This window comes from Balaenoptera borealis (assembly GCF_965194805.1).
Source record: "Balaenoptera borealis genome assembly, chromosome: 1".
In the NCBI taxonomy this organism is placed as follows: Eukaryota; Metazoa; Chordata; class Mammalia; order Artiodactyla; family Balaenopteridae; genus Balaenoptera; species Balaenoptera borealis.
The window spans coordinates 55,347,554-55,365,249 of NC_138860.1; the positions used below are offsets into that span (position 1 = coordinate 55,347,554).

Genomic DNA, 17,696 nt, shown 5'->3' on the forward strand with positions numbered 1-17,696 from the left:
GGCAGAGCTGCACACTAATGATCAGCCAGATGGAAAATCAAATAGGCATGTCGGTGCCCAACTGAATCCTCAGCCCTCTAAAGTGAATCACCACCTGTGTGCCAGGCATTCCTGGCAGAAGGTGAGGGCAGTGTCTGTTGAATGGCATTGCCCAAAGTGGAATCTCAAATACTCTTTGTACCGAGGTCAGCCGTCCCCCCGGGCAACATGTCCCTGGAGTGACAAGCAGGTGTGGGCTCCTCAGTAGATTACAAAGCAGGTGCATTCAGGGCAACCAGGTTGGAGGTTCCCACTTCTTGCTGGAAGCAATGACCCCACGGCCTTCTGTGAGAGTTCTCCCGAGGCAGAGTTCCCCAGCTTGAGAGGGACATCCCCACAGGGTGGGCAGGAGTGAATAAATGGCTTCCTCTTAGCCAGCTGGGATGGACACCCCTTGTGACACGGAGCTGCAGTTTAATGACACGGAACAAAAGCAGAGAAGTGGGGTACCAGGAGCATCCAGTCGCATCCCAGAAACCACAGTAAAAACAAGGAGGTGAGGGGAAAAATAACCAGCCCTGCCTGGCTGATGTGTCGTGTCTGCCTTGACACCACGTTTGTATTCATGGTTTCTCTGAAGAGGAGGATGTGGGCTCTCATGATAGCATTTTCAGTCTCCAGGCCAGAGATATAATCGCCTGCCATTACTCCTTAATTACATGGTAACTACTAGGCCATTACTTTCCAACTCCAGTCAAATTGCAACTCACTTCTGATTAGCGGGCAATAAACATTCGCAAACAGGGTCCAAGATCTATTTCCATAAAGCCTACTGCAGCTTAAGAGAAGGAATGCAAACATACAAATTGGGTGACTGCAGGGCGTCTGCCCCAATAAGTATCATAAAGAACGTTGGTTGAGCTTAAATGATAATGCAGAAATTTGCGGTTTGGAGCCCAGAGTCTTGAATTCAGATTCTAACTCTTTTATTCACAGGTTGTGTGATCTTTGCCAAGCACTAAACCTTTCTGGGGATCAATTTCCTGATCTAAGATGGGTAAAATCAACAAAAACTACCTTGCAAAGGTAAAAATGAAAAAAGATTATATTTGTGAAAAGTTCTGTGAAGTAAAAAAAAAAAAGGCTGTGTAGTTGTTAATTATTACTAATATTTTCAGGGTGAGGAACATTCTTTCAAAACATAAGAATGTGAAACTATTATTTTGAAGCCTTCAGCCGGTGCTTCTCAGACTTTAATGGGCATACAAACCTCCTGGGGAAACTTGGATTCTGATGCAGCAGGTCTGGGTGGTGCTGAGATTCTGGATCCTACAAACTCCCAGGTGGTACTGATGCTGCTGGCCTGCAGACCACACTGTGAGTAGAAGATCTAGGCCACCCTGAGTCAAAGAGCCAGCTGTGAACCATGACAGAAGGGAGGGCAGAATGATCGCATGGTCCCTGGAGGGAGCCAGCACCCATCGTGAACTCCCCTCCTGGTGCGGACGGCAGCGTTGCCTGCGAAGACTAACACAGGCGGGACCCCGACACTCCCACCTGACCCAGGCTCAGGTCCTCACTGTGAGGGACCCTGCATCTAAAAGGGTAAATCTTGGGGCTTCCCTGGTGGTCCAGTGGTTGGGACTCCGCGCTTCCAATGCAGGGGGCAGGGGTTCGATCCCTGGTTGGGGAACTAGGATCCCGCATGCCACGCGGTGCAGCAAATAAATAAATTACATAAATAAATTAAATAAAAGGCTAAATCTCCATGGAGAGAGGACACCAGGAAGGTTCTGAAGAAAAGACTGTTGATGATTGGCAAAGGAGTTCCTATATCACAGGGGTCCCCAACCCCCAGGCCGCGGACCGGTACCCAGCCGCGACCTCTTAGGACCTGGGCTGCACAGCAGGAGGCGAGCAGCGGGTGAGCGAGGAAGCTTCGTCTGCGGCCCCCCATCGCTCCCCATCGCTCGCATTACCGCCTGAACCATCCCCCGACCTTCCGTGGAAAAATTGTCTTTCACGAGACCGGTCCCTGGTGCCAAAAAGTTGGGGACCGCTGCTATATAAGAAAACTCTCAGCAGATAAGACAGCGTGGTGATTCTGGACAGGGGCTCCCGATGGACCACTGTGGTGGAAGAAGGAGAGAAAGAAGGAAAGAAAGATGGAAGGAATGAAGGGGGGAGGGATGGAGGAAGGTAATTAATTTATTTTGGGACTGGTGGAAAGAATAGACATTGCCTACTTCACATTTCTGTCAACGGTTGGCACTGAAAATCCCAGAATTATAGATGGTTGAAGCTGGAAGGTGTCTTTGAAGTTATCCTTTTCAACATCTCATTTCAGTCCCAAACACTGAGACTAAGTGCTTTTACCACTGAGTTGGTGGTAAAGCTGGGACAAGATCCCAGTTTTCCCAGTTCTCAACCCTGTCTTATTTCCCATGCTCCTCATACCGAGTAAATGAAACCTGCTTCTTGGAATGTCCTTACATGCCCAGAACACAGAAAGAATGGAGGCAGCTGGAGTACAGCTGAGGCCACCAAGGACCACTCCCCTCCTTGGCTCCTTGCCAAGTATCTTGGTTCCCTCAGTTCTGAACACCACCTATTAGACTTCCAAGGGAAGATATTGTGTCCCTTCTGTCCCCATCCTACAGCAGAGAGAAGCCAGCTACCCCTGAACCTCAAACCCTCAGAGTTCTGATTAGACTAGTGCTGCATTTTGCATGCCTGGACCCCACAGGACACGAGCATCACCTGCCAGCATCCGGAGGTGTGGGCACCTGGAGAGAGATAAAGAACAGTGCCACTTTCTCAAGGAGACATCTGTTCCCACAGTGCTATGGTACATCTCGGGCAATGCTGCCATGCCAGGTGGGGGGCTGCACAGGCAGGCCAGGAGAAGGAGTGCTTTGGCAGCAAACTCAAGGGCGTGGTGAATGCCAAAGTGACCTGATAAAACTGCAGCTCTTAGAGAACACTTCTGAGCGGAACCCTTAGAATCCAGAAATGCCCTTCAAGATGGCGTGGTGACGGACCACCTCTCCCAGGTGATGGACCAGGAGGCCAGCTTGGCCCGTGGCCCAACTCTGGGCAGGATCCTGGTCCCACATAGAAAGATTCAGGGACACTGCAGTGGAGCAGAGCAGAGCATATCCACATCCTTTCTTCAAGTCATTTTTAAAAATAACCTTAATCTACGTCCTATAATATGTACATTAGGTGAGCAAATTTAATATAAACTCATATTACAACATTACTTTTGAAACTCCTAGCAGTGAGCATGGAAAGTCATTAAATATCCTTTTAGCAAAGGCTCCGGTGAGATTCCTAATGATTATGTAGAAGAAAATCTAAATATACATAAATTTGGGATATTTTAGAAGCCTAACTGAAGGGTGCACGCCATGTTCGTGGTATAGACTGTGGATAAGAGTGTTCAAGGTTTCAGGTTTGTTTCTTATCTCTTTTCAGTTCCACCAAACATGTCATTACAGGGAAGGCCAACTCTTTATCTACAAGTTCCTCTCTCTACATGAGTTTCACTGTCAGCTCCTCACGCAGGAAGACGCTGATGCTTGGGCAGGTCAGGAGGCTGCCCAAGGTGACTCAATGAGACAGGGTTGTCCCGGCCCAGAGCTCACACACCTCTGAGTTTACACTAGCAGTGTGGGCCTGGGTGTGAACCTCAGAGCGCACCCCCTCCAGGCGTGGGGTCCCTGTTTGCATTAGTGGGCAGGACTTGGTGACCTAAATATCACCGGGGTGTCTCCAGGGCTGCAGACTAAGTCCAACCTCTCCTGTCCCAGGCTCAAGGTTTAAAATCAGATCCTCTGAGTAAGGGGCAGTTACTATCTCATCATCTGCCCAGGCCTGAGCTCCAGGCTCGGTGCTCAGCATCCCTTTAAGGGGAAGCTCATAGAGCAAACTCACTGAAGGAAGGAAGCTCCCAGAATCCCCTCCCCAGTTCAGCTGGGAGATGTCCACCAGATGAAAATAGAATCTGGTTGCAGTCTTTTTAGGCTCTGGGTCACACCGGACTCATCCAGACATGAAAGGTTCACAATTTGATTAGCAGCTCTCTTGGCCCATATTGACCCTGCTGTGCTTTCCTTAACTCCATGAATGTAATTAAGCCATTTCCCATCCTTCCTCCCCTTCAGTGTCAGGAAGGAGGCTGTTTTCCCTGGCTAGGTGGCAGGGTCCCCGATGAGTCCAGATGGCCCTGTAGCAGCTAGCCTCCAGGCTGTCCACTAAAGGGAGGGAGCCCTGTGGCCCTTTTCTCCTCAGTATTTTTGCTCACTGCCCTATTGTCCCTTGAACACCACGCACATAACCAGCAGCTGTGCAAGAGAACCTGCTTGCTAAGTATCTGTGTGTGCTCATGCCCAGACAGGATGAGACCAGATTTATCCTGAGGAGCCCCCATGACAAGGCATCCTTTCCAAAAGGCAGAAAATACCAAGGAGGAGCCTTTAGAGAGGACGTAGGGGAGGCCTGGAGGACACATGTTTACCAAGGAAGCTGCCCCAGGTCCCTGCCCCAAGTGAGTTCCAAGGGCGTGTGCTAGAAAGAGTCAGCATTCGGGACTCCGTGAGCAGAGAACTTTAAGAAGATGTCTTTAATTGCTCCAAATTTTTAAACTAATTTGAGCTGATATTGATGATGAGAAATTCCTGGAAAGGATAGAAGAAATAATCAAGAAAGAAAGTCATAAAGAGAAAAAGATTCCCGGGAGGTAGTAAGAAATCAAAACCTCTGCCAGGAAGATGGTGAGAGGGAAAACATGGCTGGGAGCAGAAGAGAGAGAAGATCTGCTTCCTCTGGCCTGGGTGCCTGGCTCACTCACAGCCGAATCTCAGCATCAGCTCAGCTTCCCTCCTGCCTTCCCCGGCTCACTCCCCATCAGAGCTGGGCCTCAGATTCTTTTCCCTTCACTCCCGTCTCCTCCCCACCTTACTCCAGTTTGACAACAATAGGATTTTGCTATGGCATTCTCAGTTCTTCAGAGACACAAATTACAAAATGAACACATATGTAAGATGTAGTAGTTAGCACTTATTGAGTGCCTGCTGTGTACCTCATCGCTAAGAATAACAATACTCATGCAAGATAAATATAATATCAATAACATTGCCCAGGTTAAGTGACTTGCCCAAGACGACACACCTAGTAAATGACACGGCTAGGGTTTGACTGGGTTCCTGTTTCTCCACAGCACATACTTTCTCCTAATAGCATAAAAGCTCTCCTATGGAGGTGATGGGGATTTAAATTGTGATGCTTCTTGGGCAGAGACAGTCATGTCCATCTTTATAGCAAGCATTTATAATAATAAGGATTGGATATAGATTGACTATGCAGACGACCTGATTGTGATCCAGCCTCCCTTGGCTTTGCCGACAACGTTTTCTCCAAGAAGGGAGAGGGCAGTAGCTTGACAAGGTGAGAGCGCTAGCCTGACTCCAAGTTCTTAAGCGGAGGTCAGAGGGCCACCTGGCCAAGAGGTGGTAATGACACCGTAGTAACAATACACTCATGTCAACAAGGCAAGCAAGTGGGAGGAGAAAGAGGACCTCTAGTCTCAGAGGACAGAAGAACAGACAGGCTACCGAGGGAGGAACCAAGGTTGACAGTGAGACCAGCTGCTGCACTGGAGTCCGGAGGAACCAGGTAGGGTGTGCTGACGGACTGGCTCTGGGGTAGGGTTGAGTAGGAGGGGATATATGTGCTGATCTGTAGGATTTCCCTATGCCCACTGTGTAAATGCTCCCACCGTGGCCAATTTCAAGCTACCAATGTGATGTCAACTGGCTCACAAAATTCCCCCCCATTTGGCAATTGGCTTTTACCAGCTGGAACCAGGAAGGTCCCAAGGCAAAGACTTAGGCCTTGGGCAGCCAAATAGGACCTACCTACAGAGACTCAGAGGTCTGGAGGGGTTTACAGGAAATTGGAAGGATCATGCCCTTGCATGATGGTACTTCATGATTGGAGCACCGTTCTAGAAAAATAGCTCTAGCCTAAACAATGCCCGGAGGAGAGTCCCTACCTACAAAGTCTTTCCTGGCAATCCTTTTCACTTTCCAACTCTCATAAACATACAGCTCTAGATATCTGAACTGAATACCTCTAGTCACAAATTATTGATTCATCCATTTATTTATCAAATACATTTTAGACTTCCAAAGTGCCAGGCACTGTGTTGGACCCATAAATTCTCAGTCCCACTTGACTATACACATCTTGAGGGAAGGGGTCATCTTCACACCCCAGCACATAGCACTGTGCCAGGCATGCACACAAAATTTGTATATTTGCTTTGAATGATTGGAGTCAAGCTCATTCATGGGAAAAAATTATTTTAAAGGAAAACAACGTATCTTCAGAGAACTAGGAAGAGTTTACATCATTTCCACACTATCTGATTCTCCTCTCTTACTCAGCTTTTCTCTCACCTCATAAGTGGTCTGGGACTTTAAAGACATTGCAGAAAGATTCAGGGTACATTTGTCAAGGTTAGAAGGTCCTTAATTCATTTGTAAAACAGCTGCATTATTTTACATATTAAGAAAGGTGGGCTTTCTTTTTTTTTTTTCTAATTGAAAAAAAAAAAATCTATCAGTGCCAGCAGTGGAGGGCTCAGAGGGATGGAAAATCCCATTGCCTATGGGCCCAGCCTTTGAATAACAGAGCAGAGGTCTGATGAAAGAGGCCATTGCCCACAACCCGAATTCCCTCTGCAGTTAAGTGGGGTTCCTATAAAAGTCACCAGAGGCGCAAAGATGGGACATGAAAGAAAGATACTCAGATTTGAGCAAAACCACGTGGGTCATTTAAAGCCTAGAGGGCTGCCTTTGCTGGAACATCTTTTAATCCAAGGCTGTGTACTAGAAAATGAGGGGTGGGGTGGGACCCAAAGGGGACCCCCGCCCACCCATATCTCTGAAACCTAGTTAGGGGCTGTGGAAGGGCAAAGGTGCACGGTGAGGGCGTCCAGGCCAGAGCTCCCCTTACTTCCCTCACAGCACCCACCGTAAGCTGCTTCTCCACAGTCAGGATTGGGTGGGTTTACAAGCTCCTCCCTAGGAAGGACTCTGTTGCTGATGCCTAACAGATAAAGAACTACATTATCCAGCCTGTGACCTCTAAGGAAAGAATCATCTAAAGGGTCCCAAGGAAGTCTGGGCATCAGATATAAAACATGAAACATTTTCAATTGTTACTTGTCTGCTCTGTGTCGTTCTCCCCACCCCTGCCACATTGATTTAAACTCAATATACAGCACTTTATTATTTTTTCATATCTCTATTACAGGATGAGTTGTGTTGTGCTATATTACTTTATATGTCTGTCTCCCCTGCTCTCTGGGAGCTTCTCAGTGGCAGGGCCTGTGCGTCTCTGTGTTTCCAGCGCCTGGAACTATCCCGAGATATAGACAGTGTTCTATATATGCTTGTGTAGTTAGTGAACCAATTAATTCATTTCTTAATGGGTCAGGACAAGAAGAAAGAAGGGAAGGGAATGGAGACTAGGATAGGTGCTTGAAGAGCAAAAAATACACCTTAGAAAAGGGGCCAGTGTGGACATCAGTTCACACCAACATGACAAAATAAAGATCCCCTGATGACCACAAGTCTCTTTCTTCCCAAATGCAGGACCCAGTTAAGTTACTCTGCAACTTTTTTTTTTAAATTTATTTATTTATTTATTTATTTTTGGCTATGTTGGGTCCTCGTCTCTGTGCGAGGGCTCTCTCCAGTTGCGGAGAGCAGGGGCCACTCTTCATCGCGGTGCGCGGGCCTCTCACTGTCGCGGCCTCTCTTGTTGCGGAGCACAGGCTCCAGACGCGCAGGCTCAGTAGTTGTGGCTCACGGGCCCAGTTGCTCCGCGGCATGTGGGATCTTCCCAGACCAGGGCTCGAACCCGTGTCCCCTGCATTGGCAGGCAGATTCTCAACCACTGCGCCACCAGGGAAGCCCTGCAACTTCTTAAATTAAAAAAAGAAAAGTATCCGTGAAGAACTAAGCAAAGGGAAAGGAGGGAGGAGAGGATTTTCAACAGAAACATCTAAGAGTGACTTTCTAAAAATTGAATTATAGTTGCTCTACAATATTGTGTTATTTTCAGGCTTACACACAGTTATATATATATATACTTTTTTTTTTAGGTTCTTTTCCATTATAGGTTATTATAAGATATTGAATATAGTTCCATGTACTATACAATAAATCCTGTTGTTTATCTATTGTATATATAGTAGTGTGTACCTGTTAACCCCATACCCCTAATTTATCCCTGCCCCCTCTTTCTCCTTTGGTAACCATAATCCTCTTTTCCATGTCTGTGAGTCTGTTTCTGTTTTGTAAATAAAATCATTTGTTATTTTAGATTCCACATATAAGTGATATCATATAATATTTGTCTTTCTCGATCTGACTTATTTCACTTAGTGTGATATTCTCTAGGTCCATCCATGTTGTTGCAAGTAGCAATATTTCATTCTTTTTTATGGCTGAGTAGTATTCCATTGTATACATATGCCACATCTTCTTTATCCATTCATCTGTCGATGGACATTTAGGGTGCTTCCATGTCTTGGCTATTGTTAATAGTGCTGCTATGAACATAGGGGTGCATGTATCTTTTCAAATTAGAGTTTTCTTCTTTTCTGGATATATGCCCAGGAGTGGTATTGCTGGATTATATGGTAACTCTATTTTTAATTTTTAAAGGAACCTCCATACTGTTTTCCATAGTTGCACCAATTTACATTTCTACCAACAGTGTAGGAGGGTTCCCTTTTTTTCCCCACACCCTCTCAAAGGGTGACCTTTAAAGTAGAAGCTGGGCAAGAGTAGCTGGGCGGCTGGGTTTCCAGGACAAGCAGGAGCCTTAAGCAGGCTGGGTGACAAAGAGGTGTAATAATGTTGCCCACATAAAGGGAAAACTCCACTGAGGCATCAGACTCAAAGTGAGCACTCAGGAATCTTGTCCTTTCTCCCTCCCCCTCTCCTTTCCTGCCAGACGTCAATCCCAACTTGGTAAGGAAAGACCTTATTAAAAAGGATTAGTTTAAGGGTAGGGAATGAGACTCCTGCAGCAGGAAGAGCGCTCTAACTGCAGACCTACAAGCAACCCCAGAGGAGGCAAGGAGAGCTTTCCTTTTACAGGGAGGAGTAAACAAGACGAGAAAGAACCGGATGTGAGGAGGTGGGGTGAAAGGTGGCAGGATGGGACAGTTGAGCAGAGAATGACCCTGAGGCCAGCTTATTCTTAGGAGGGGCTATGACGGAGTTACTGTATGCTGACCCAAAGTTCAGCGATCTGGGGGAAGGAGGGAACTTGGTTAGCAAGCCTTTTGTTCCAATTGATTAGTGAGGATAAGCGATTCAGTTAAACACTTATGAGGCAAAGAATGGGAATCTAGAGGGTCTGTATGTAAACAGGTGGGGGGAAGGCATTCATGAGTCATATCTCAGTCACCTGCAGAAGGTGGTTCTTTCTCGGAACAGGAAATGTTGCAGGCATTTCTTACCTTCACTGTTTTCCAGGATCACAGGGCTCAGGTAAAAATCAACATTGCCAGGTGTGAGAAGCCTTCTTTACTTTTATCCCAGTCTGCAGAGACCAGGGCAGTTTTGTTAGAGATAAGTTTTTTCCTAAGATAGGTTTTTTCCTAAGGTGGTTGGTTATATTATTTGTCTGGAATCAAACTTCTGCTTAGGTTCAAAATTGTTTAGATCTCAATCTCCAGCCTATTTTCCTTTCACTTGGCTGCATCTAATTAGGTGTTAAAATATGTACCCAAATTCCATATGTTCTCATTAGCAAGACTATCCCTGTCACGGGACAATCCCTCAGTCGAGTGATTTTTTATAAAATCATTTAAATTCCTTTTGCTTTATGTATCTCTGTTCCCATCAAAGAAACCTTCTGATTAGGAGTTGGCTTCTCATGTAGTTTGACTACAGGGAGAGAATGTACTAATCAGGCAGCATTTAGTGCTTTGGTTGTATGAGAATTACCTCTCATTGTAACTTAATCAGTTGGCCTTCTGACATTTACCTCTGTCTCACATGCATCTCAGTTAACACCAGCCGGCCCCCAGGATCCAGTGTCACTTGGCCAGTGACAGAGACTATCTCTATACCTGCAAGGTAAAAGCCAAGTCCAAGAGTATGGGGACATCTTCAAGGTACCCCCTGAGGATGACACCTTAGATGATACTATAACTATGTCCACCTACCATTTTTCTAAAACACTCAAATCTCTTCAACCAAAGACTGTTGAAAGATCCCCCAAACCGCTTCAACCTCAGCAGCCACTGAAAAAGGAGAGGAAACATGGACCCCATTCACAGTGGGATTTTTTTCCCTCCTTTTTATCGATTTATTGCCTTTTATCCTCATCCCCCACTCCCATTCTCTTACCTGCATAAGAAATGATTCTAATGTGTTTGATGTATGTATATGTTCTTGCAAATGATGTGTGTCATTCATTAGTATTTTATATTTATGGAAGTCAAATTGAGCTGCAGATATGATTCAAGTTTTTACTTTCTCTACTTCACACGAAGTTTGAAAGCTCCATCTGTGTTACTATGTGTACCTCCAGTCTATAGCTTCCTCTTGCTGCAACACTCTCCAGGCAGTGTTTGGCTTATCCATCCCCCATGATGGAAACTCAGAGAACCACCACCACACTGTCTAGCAAACAGTGCTATGAGGAGGAGCCCAGGGCATGCCTCTTTGTTGATCTATGGGAGGGTTCTTTGGGATCTATGCCCAGGAGCAGATTTGCTGGATCCTAGGTTTTGTGTACTCAGGGTGACTGAGGATTGCCAGCTTGCTGCCTAGAATGCCTGCACCAAACCATACTCCCACCTAAGGGCATGACAGTTGCCCACATCCCTGGCAACGCTTGGTGTCATCCAGCTTTCTAATTTTTGCCACTCCCACGTTTTAAACTGGTGTCTCATTCTTTTATTTTGCGCATTTCTGATTATTAATGTGTTTGAGCAGCTCTTATGCTTATCATGCTTTGGGGTTTAATCTTCTTTTTATTTTCTATTCTGATCCTTTGCCCATTTTTCTGTTAGATTATCTGCCTTTTTGTTATTGACTTATAGGCGGTCCTTACACAGTCTATATATCAGTTCATTGCCAATTTTAGACATTACAAATATTCCCTTCCAATATAATCTGTCAGTTTTATCCACATTGTCTGCAGATCCTTAATTTTCAATCAGATTCAACTGTTTTACCTTATACTTTAGGCTTTTGAAGTTTTAAGAAGTCTCTCCCCACCCCAGCGTCACAAAGTGATTCTCTTACATTTTCTTCTATTAACCTTCTAGTAATCGTTGCATTTACTTTTTTAATCTGTCCATGTTGTACTCTGTGCGTGATGTTCATTTAAAGGAATCCAGCCGTGTTTTTCTCCAGAAAGATATCTGTGGCAAATGTCTAAGTCCAATAAGTTCCTGAAATCTGCTAGTTTTTCAACACCATCTTCTGAGCAATCTATCATCTCCCCATTGATCTGTAGCGTCATCTTTATCATACAGTACATTTCCATAGCAATGTGTACTCTCCCCGAAAGTTTACTGATTAGATTCACTTGTTAGAGAGTAATAAGACTTCACAGGGTTTCTTGAAAACAGAAACGACAAAGGCTTCTAAAATTTCTAGGGTGAGCTGCAATCTAAGGAAAACCTTGTGCAGACAGCAAAGCTCCTTGGCCCTTCCCAGGGAGGTATCGTGGCTGCAGGTCTGAGAGCCTCTGTTGTCCTCTCTCTGTCTACAGAGCTGACTGGGCTCAACAGCAGTCAGTTTTAGTTAATTGGCTGCAGTGTGTTTGAAATGTTCATAATTCCTCGTATAGTACCTCACTCACCTTAGGAAAATCTCATAAAGTAGTTAATTAGTAGCATCTCAGTTTTACAGGTGAGAAAACAGGGTTACAAAGAGGTTAAATTAATTTACACCTGTCTGCCCAGCAGATGAGGTCCAGAGCTCAATTTGAACCTAGGTGTGATTAACTCCATTACTGATGACCCTGCCAGGTTATACTGTCCTTCACATCCATTTCTGTTCTTCCAGACAATGTCTACTGAGTTCTGACTACTGTGAGACAGAGTGCTTGGTGCCAAAGTATTCATCAGATGAGAATTATGCCCATAAAGAGCATCCAGTCTAGTCTGGAAGATAAGATGTGCCCATAACAAGCACAATATAGGTTAGAAAAGAAGAGGTGCCTTAGGGGACCACTGAGTTCTGTGGTTGCTCAGAATTTGGAGAAATGTTTCCAGTCTTTACCATTTTTTAAAGAAGGACCCATCCTACTTAGGCATGATACAGTACTCTCCTTGGAATTTAAAGAATACTAGTCATGCATGTATTGGGGAAGTATATTCAGGTATGCTGTTGTAAAGTCGAAACTGCAAAAGTAGGTGGTAAAAGTACTTATATGTTGCTCTGTATGATAAGAACCAGTCCTGTCGCATCATGTACATGATTACTAATCATTTTTCTTCCCCTTTACAGTGCAAATAAAGATTTGAGTTCTAAACTCATAAAAAAAAAAAAAGAAAGAAAAAATACCCATCCCATTAGACTTCCATGTATCTTGTAGTCACAACAAGCTTCGATGTTAACTATAGGATTGCATAAATGCTTGGCAGAGCTGTAGTGACAGAGAGTTCTTCTAGGCCTTTAGGAATTAAAGAAGATAGCCTCCATCTTGCAGGAAATGCCCTTTTCACTGGAGCCATTGCAAGTTTGGTGTTTCACCTACCACCTAAAACCACTCGGTCTCAACAATTCTCCACCGTTGGCCAAAGGAAAGTTTACATATAGGCCAGCAATCCTGGAGATATAGAAAGGAGGGAACAGGAAGAAAAAGGATAGGTAGATATTTTATTAACAGAATATACTCTAGTAGCTTTTCAGATTTGAAAAGTGACATAGGGTAGTTTCCCCAGAGGCAGACCCCAGGACGAGGAATCATGTGAAAGTGGTTCAGGAGAACCTAGTGTGAGCGAGAGGGAAGGAGGACGGGGAGAAGGAAGAAGCCAAGCAAAGGTGGCATTCCAGGCACAGTCCCAGGCTCAGCCTGATCCTGCAGAGATGCTCTGGAGAGTGCAGGACATCTCAGAGTCTGTGCAGCCTTGAGACGATGTTGCTAGGGTTCTCACACTGCAACATACATCAGGCATTGGCTAAGAGCCCGAGGGAGATGAGGTGATGGACGTAAACTCCCCGGTAGCACCAGTGGTCCAAGGGCTGTCCGCAGAAGAGAACTGAGCGCAGAGAAGTAAAGGCTCAGAGAAGCTGGGGGAGCAGTGGGGCTTGGGCAGATCATCACTATGACCACTGTGAACAAGGGTCTGCAATACATCTGTAAGTCAAGTTCAGGAATTCTGCCAGCTTGTAGCCATTCCTAGGGGTCCTAGGAGTCCCCCGCCTCAGTTTACAGGAGAGAAAGCTGAGGCACTGAGAGGTTGAAGCATTTGCCCAAAGTGACAGAATTACAATTCGGGGGCTTCTGAATTCAAGTCCAGGTCTCTTTCAAGTACATCTCACCACCTCGCTTCCTCGCGATGACCACAGCCCTTTGAACTTGGAGGAACACGTGCAACACAGTAGATCATATTTTTCATTTATGCCCCGCGTTTGCCTTCTTTTAGGCATCCATCCTTGCAGGCCCCGGCTGGCCCACAGAGCCCTGCTTGGCAGCCCAGAAGAAAACAGACTATTCCCTTGACAGACGACCCAGCAGTCATCTGGGAGACTTATCTAGGTAGTTAAGGAGACCTTGGTGCCTGAAGAAGGCACTCAGAAGATGACAGGTCTGAATAGTCTGACAAACTTTTATTGCCCCCGAATCTCCAGTCCTGTAAGTCATGAAATAAATCTCAGCCCACTTCAAATAAATTATTGTCTGTTTAAGAACGAAAGAGTGGATGAAGCAAAGAGCTTACAATCTGCTTCTGCCTCTTCTTTCGCTCAGCTCGATATCAAGGCTTTTTCTATCCAGAGCTCTGGCTAACCCTTCCCAACACCAGATCTCTCCTGCCAACTCTCGTGAGAGATAGCTGGGCCAGACAGCGGAGAGCGATCAAGGGGTTAAGGCTGCTTTTGAAAAATGGTGAAGACAACCAGTCAGGGAGGAAAGAAACTCTGAAAGATGAGAAAGCTGTCATGCTTGCTGGCTGGGCACATGAAGTGACCAGCAATTCCTTAGAGCACTAAAGATTTATCAGCAAAAGGAAAAAAAAAAAAATCAATTGGCCAGATAATCTTAGAAGGAGGAAGAAGGGAAAAAAATGCAAGTGACTAAGGGGATGGGGAAAGAAATTTAAAGAATGAAATAGGGATATCTCCTCTGGTCTCCTATGACACCATCTGTGCTTCCTTCATCCTTGTATTAAACAGACAGAATTATAATTGCCCATTTGCTTATCTCCCTGGCCTCAATACCATGTTCTTGGTGACAAGGACTCTGTGTTTTTCGTTCACCCTTGATGTATGCCAGGCCTAGGACAATGCCTAGTATGTAACAGATGCTCTTTATATATTTGTTGAATGACTAAGAAAATAAATGAAGGAAATGGTGTTTTATAAGGGGCCAGTATTGACCAAGGCACAGTTCTAGACACTTGACCTCCTTGAGTCATATAAATCTCTCCACAATGAGATAGATATTATTAGAGTCATTTTGTAGATAAGAAAATTGAAATTCGGAAATTAAATAACTTTCTTGAGGCCAGACAGCTAATAAATGGAAAAGCTGGGATGCAAAGCAAGTCTATCTGACTCTAAAGTCTATGATTTTTGTTGGATTTACTATTGATGTACAGACAGTTCTTTAAGATGTGAGGTCTGGCTGCCCAACCTGAGAATGAGCTATTATCCTCCCTCCCTGTGTTGCCTGCCATTTTGTCATTCTACCCTTCACCTACACTTCCTCCATTTGGTACACTGGAGAAAGAAAAAAGGTGAAATCCAAGCCAAGCCATTAATTATACCTTGTCAGGCTCTTCTCTCTGGGTGTTTAACTTGTGTATGTTTCTTCTCCCCTCAAGGCTGTAAACTCTTTGAGGGCAGAAGCCACATTTTTTGTATCTCTGTCTGCTTCTCCTCCAGACACTTATAGGTATGATCTGAGTCATAGGTGGTCATGTCCCCCGGTTGGCATCACAGCTGAGGGTGACAGAATGAGGGCGCCAGGGACTTGGGGGGCTGTGGCACATAAACGGGTGGTGCGTGGGAACTGCCTTTGAAAGCCCCACTGAAAACAGAATCAGTCTATCAGTTGTGCACAAAACAGACTGGTTCTCTAAGGACAAATGGGACTTAAAGGAAGAGGAGGGAAGAGGATGGCATAAACAGAGCTTCTCAAAAAAAATGGAGCACAGTGGAGTCAGACAGTCTGTCTCTAACTCCCTCTCCTTCTCTCTGGGCAGCCAGATAGCATCGGGCACAGAGGAGTGTTGTGGGTTTTTTTTCACTACTGCCGTACCTTCCTCCTGTGATCTTGGGTGACCTTTTCTAGCCGGAGACGTCCTAACTGCAAAAGGAGTGCCAAGGCCAACCCATTTCTCCAACCCAGAGCTCCTGGGAACCCCAGGTCAGGTCTTTGATGTAACTGTGACCTCACAGGGCTAGTCAGGTACTGGGAGAGGAGAGAGCTCTTGTGAAGATCAAGAAGTGCTGAATTAAGCTTATGATTAGAGACGCACACCTGAGCATTGACCGGCTGAAGGGCCATCTGTCTCAGCCGGGCTGCAGGGATGGAGAGTGATTAATGCAGCTGGTTAGTGGGCTGGCCCACCCTGGCCCACTGCCTCCTCTGGATGCTGTTTGAAGAATTCATTAGGAGAGGGCAGCAGGGAAGTGGGGAAGAGCTGCAGTGTCCTAATCTCCCCTCCCCTACCCCCTCCAGTTTGGCTTCTTCAACCAAGATGGTCAAGGTGGTCAGGGTCCCCTAGGTCCTCATGTTGGGAGCAAGAGATAATCAGCGCTGGTGTATCATCCCCCAAACCACATGGCAAGGTGAAAAGCTTTGGAATATGCTCCTTTATTCTGTTTACTTTAAAAATAAAAGGGGGCTTTGTCCTCTGTGCTGACCCTGCTGGAATCTTCTCTGGCTGTCTGTCCCCTGAAGGAGTCTGTAGTCTAGACAAACAGACACCAGAATAGATAACTTCAGTACTGTGCGATGAGTGCAGGGCACGGGCTGTGGTGGGAGACCAGAGGAGGGGCTCCTAGAAGGGGTGGAGAGGTGCTGGGTTGGTCAGAGGGATCCCCATACCTCACCACTCATGGATGGTAAGTCCAGAGTGATCCACACGGACTGCCAAGCAGATTAACCCCCGCGATGGGGGCGACGTCAGCAATGGCTGTTACTAAACCGTTAGACTCACGCTACATCACCCCTGTGATTTCCAGTCTGAATTCTTCCCAGTTCCATTTTCAGGATTCTGTAAAAATCTAACACTTCTTGCCCGTACTGGTGTCAATGTAATCACTGCTGCGGTGACTGCTGAGCGGTGGGAGGAGTGATCAGATCAACCCTCTCCCAGGTGGAAAAAAATTTTTTTATTAATGATTAGACTATCTTTTAAAGTTTTTATAAATTCTTGCTGACTCCTTACTATTTCCTTTGGGAGTGGGAGTGACTGGGCTTGAAGCAAACTCACTTTATTGATTTCTCAGGCTGGATAACTTGACACCAAACACCAAGGCAGGAGTCCAGTTATCTCGACGCTTTATTTACAGGAAGCAGGAAAGACTAGAAAAAGGTCTCTGTCACTGGAGCAAGGAGATTTATCCTTTAGTGCCAGGTCTCTAGCGTAGAGCTGGTGGATCTTGGGTAAATCACTTTTGTTACCTACCGCACTAAAACAGACAAACAACACACGTTTAGTGACACCAACTTCCATTACTGCGCTATTTCTTGTCCCCGCAGAGCTAATGCACGTAATTTTCACAATTTCTTTATTTCATTATTTATGTATTTATTTATTCCTCCCTCATTCCAGGAAGGATTTGAGAAAGCTTACAGGAGAAAAAAAGAAAAAGGAAAAAGAGGTTGAATAAAAATACATGACAGGGAAAATTAGTACTCTAAAATACGTGCCGTAAGTTTCTGTCTGTTTATTAGAAATAGGCTGTATGTTGATCTCAGAGCTTTCTGTGGCCAAATGAAGTCATGGAACCAGAAAAGGGAAAGTATCCCAATCATTCTGTAAAAAACAAACAATTTTTCCTGCTTCTGAGAACTAACAGAGATTTCTCTCTTCGATCTTAATAAAAGAACATTGGGAGACGTAGCAGCTGACATCCTCAACATCTTCACAAGAGTGAAGACATCGGTAATTTCTTTAGGCTGTTAGTTGTATAATTCCTCAATGTAAAATACATAGGGTCAGCAGGGAATTCAGTAAAAGATACCCTATATGTCAGGAATCAGAACAATATGCTACAAGTAGGCATCGTTCTGCTTTAGGCTTGACCTGCTGATAAACTTAGTATTATTTAGACCAGTCTTTCCTCAAAGTGTAGCCCTGAACCTACAGCATCAGTATCACCTGGGAACTTATTAGACATGCAAATTTTTGAGCTTCTCCCAGAATCAGAAACTGAATCAGAAACTCTGGGGCTAGGGCCAGGAAATCTAGGTTTTAACAAACCCTGATGCAATTTGAG

The 17,696-nt window shown here is 45.3% G+C and overlaps 1 protein-coding gene and 1 long non-coding RNA gene across 2 annotated transcripts in view; one reads left to right on the plus strand and one right to left on the minus strand.

Annotated features, from left to right (window-relative positions):
- Window positions 1-17,696, plus strand: part of TNR (tenascin R) — a 425,185-nt gene that overhangs the window by 120,705 nt on the left and 286,784 nt on the right. The gene's annotated exons all lie outside the window — the stretch shown is intronic.
- The window catches only part of LOC309604675, a 426,266-nt gene continuing 414,424 nt past the window's right edge, over window positions 5,855-17,696 (minus strand). Inside the window, exon 5 of the long non-coding RNA XR_014230944.1 lies at window positions 5,855-9,603. This is a non-coding gene — a long non-coding RNA (uncharacterized lncRNA). The remainder of the gene's footprint in view (window positions 9,604-17,696) is intronic.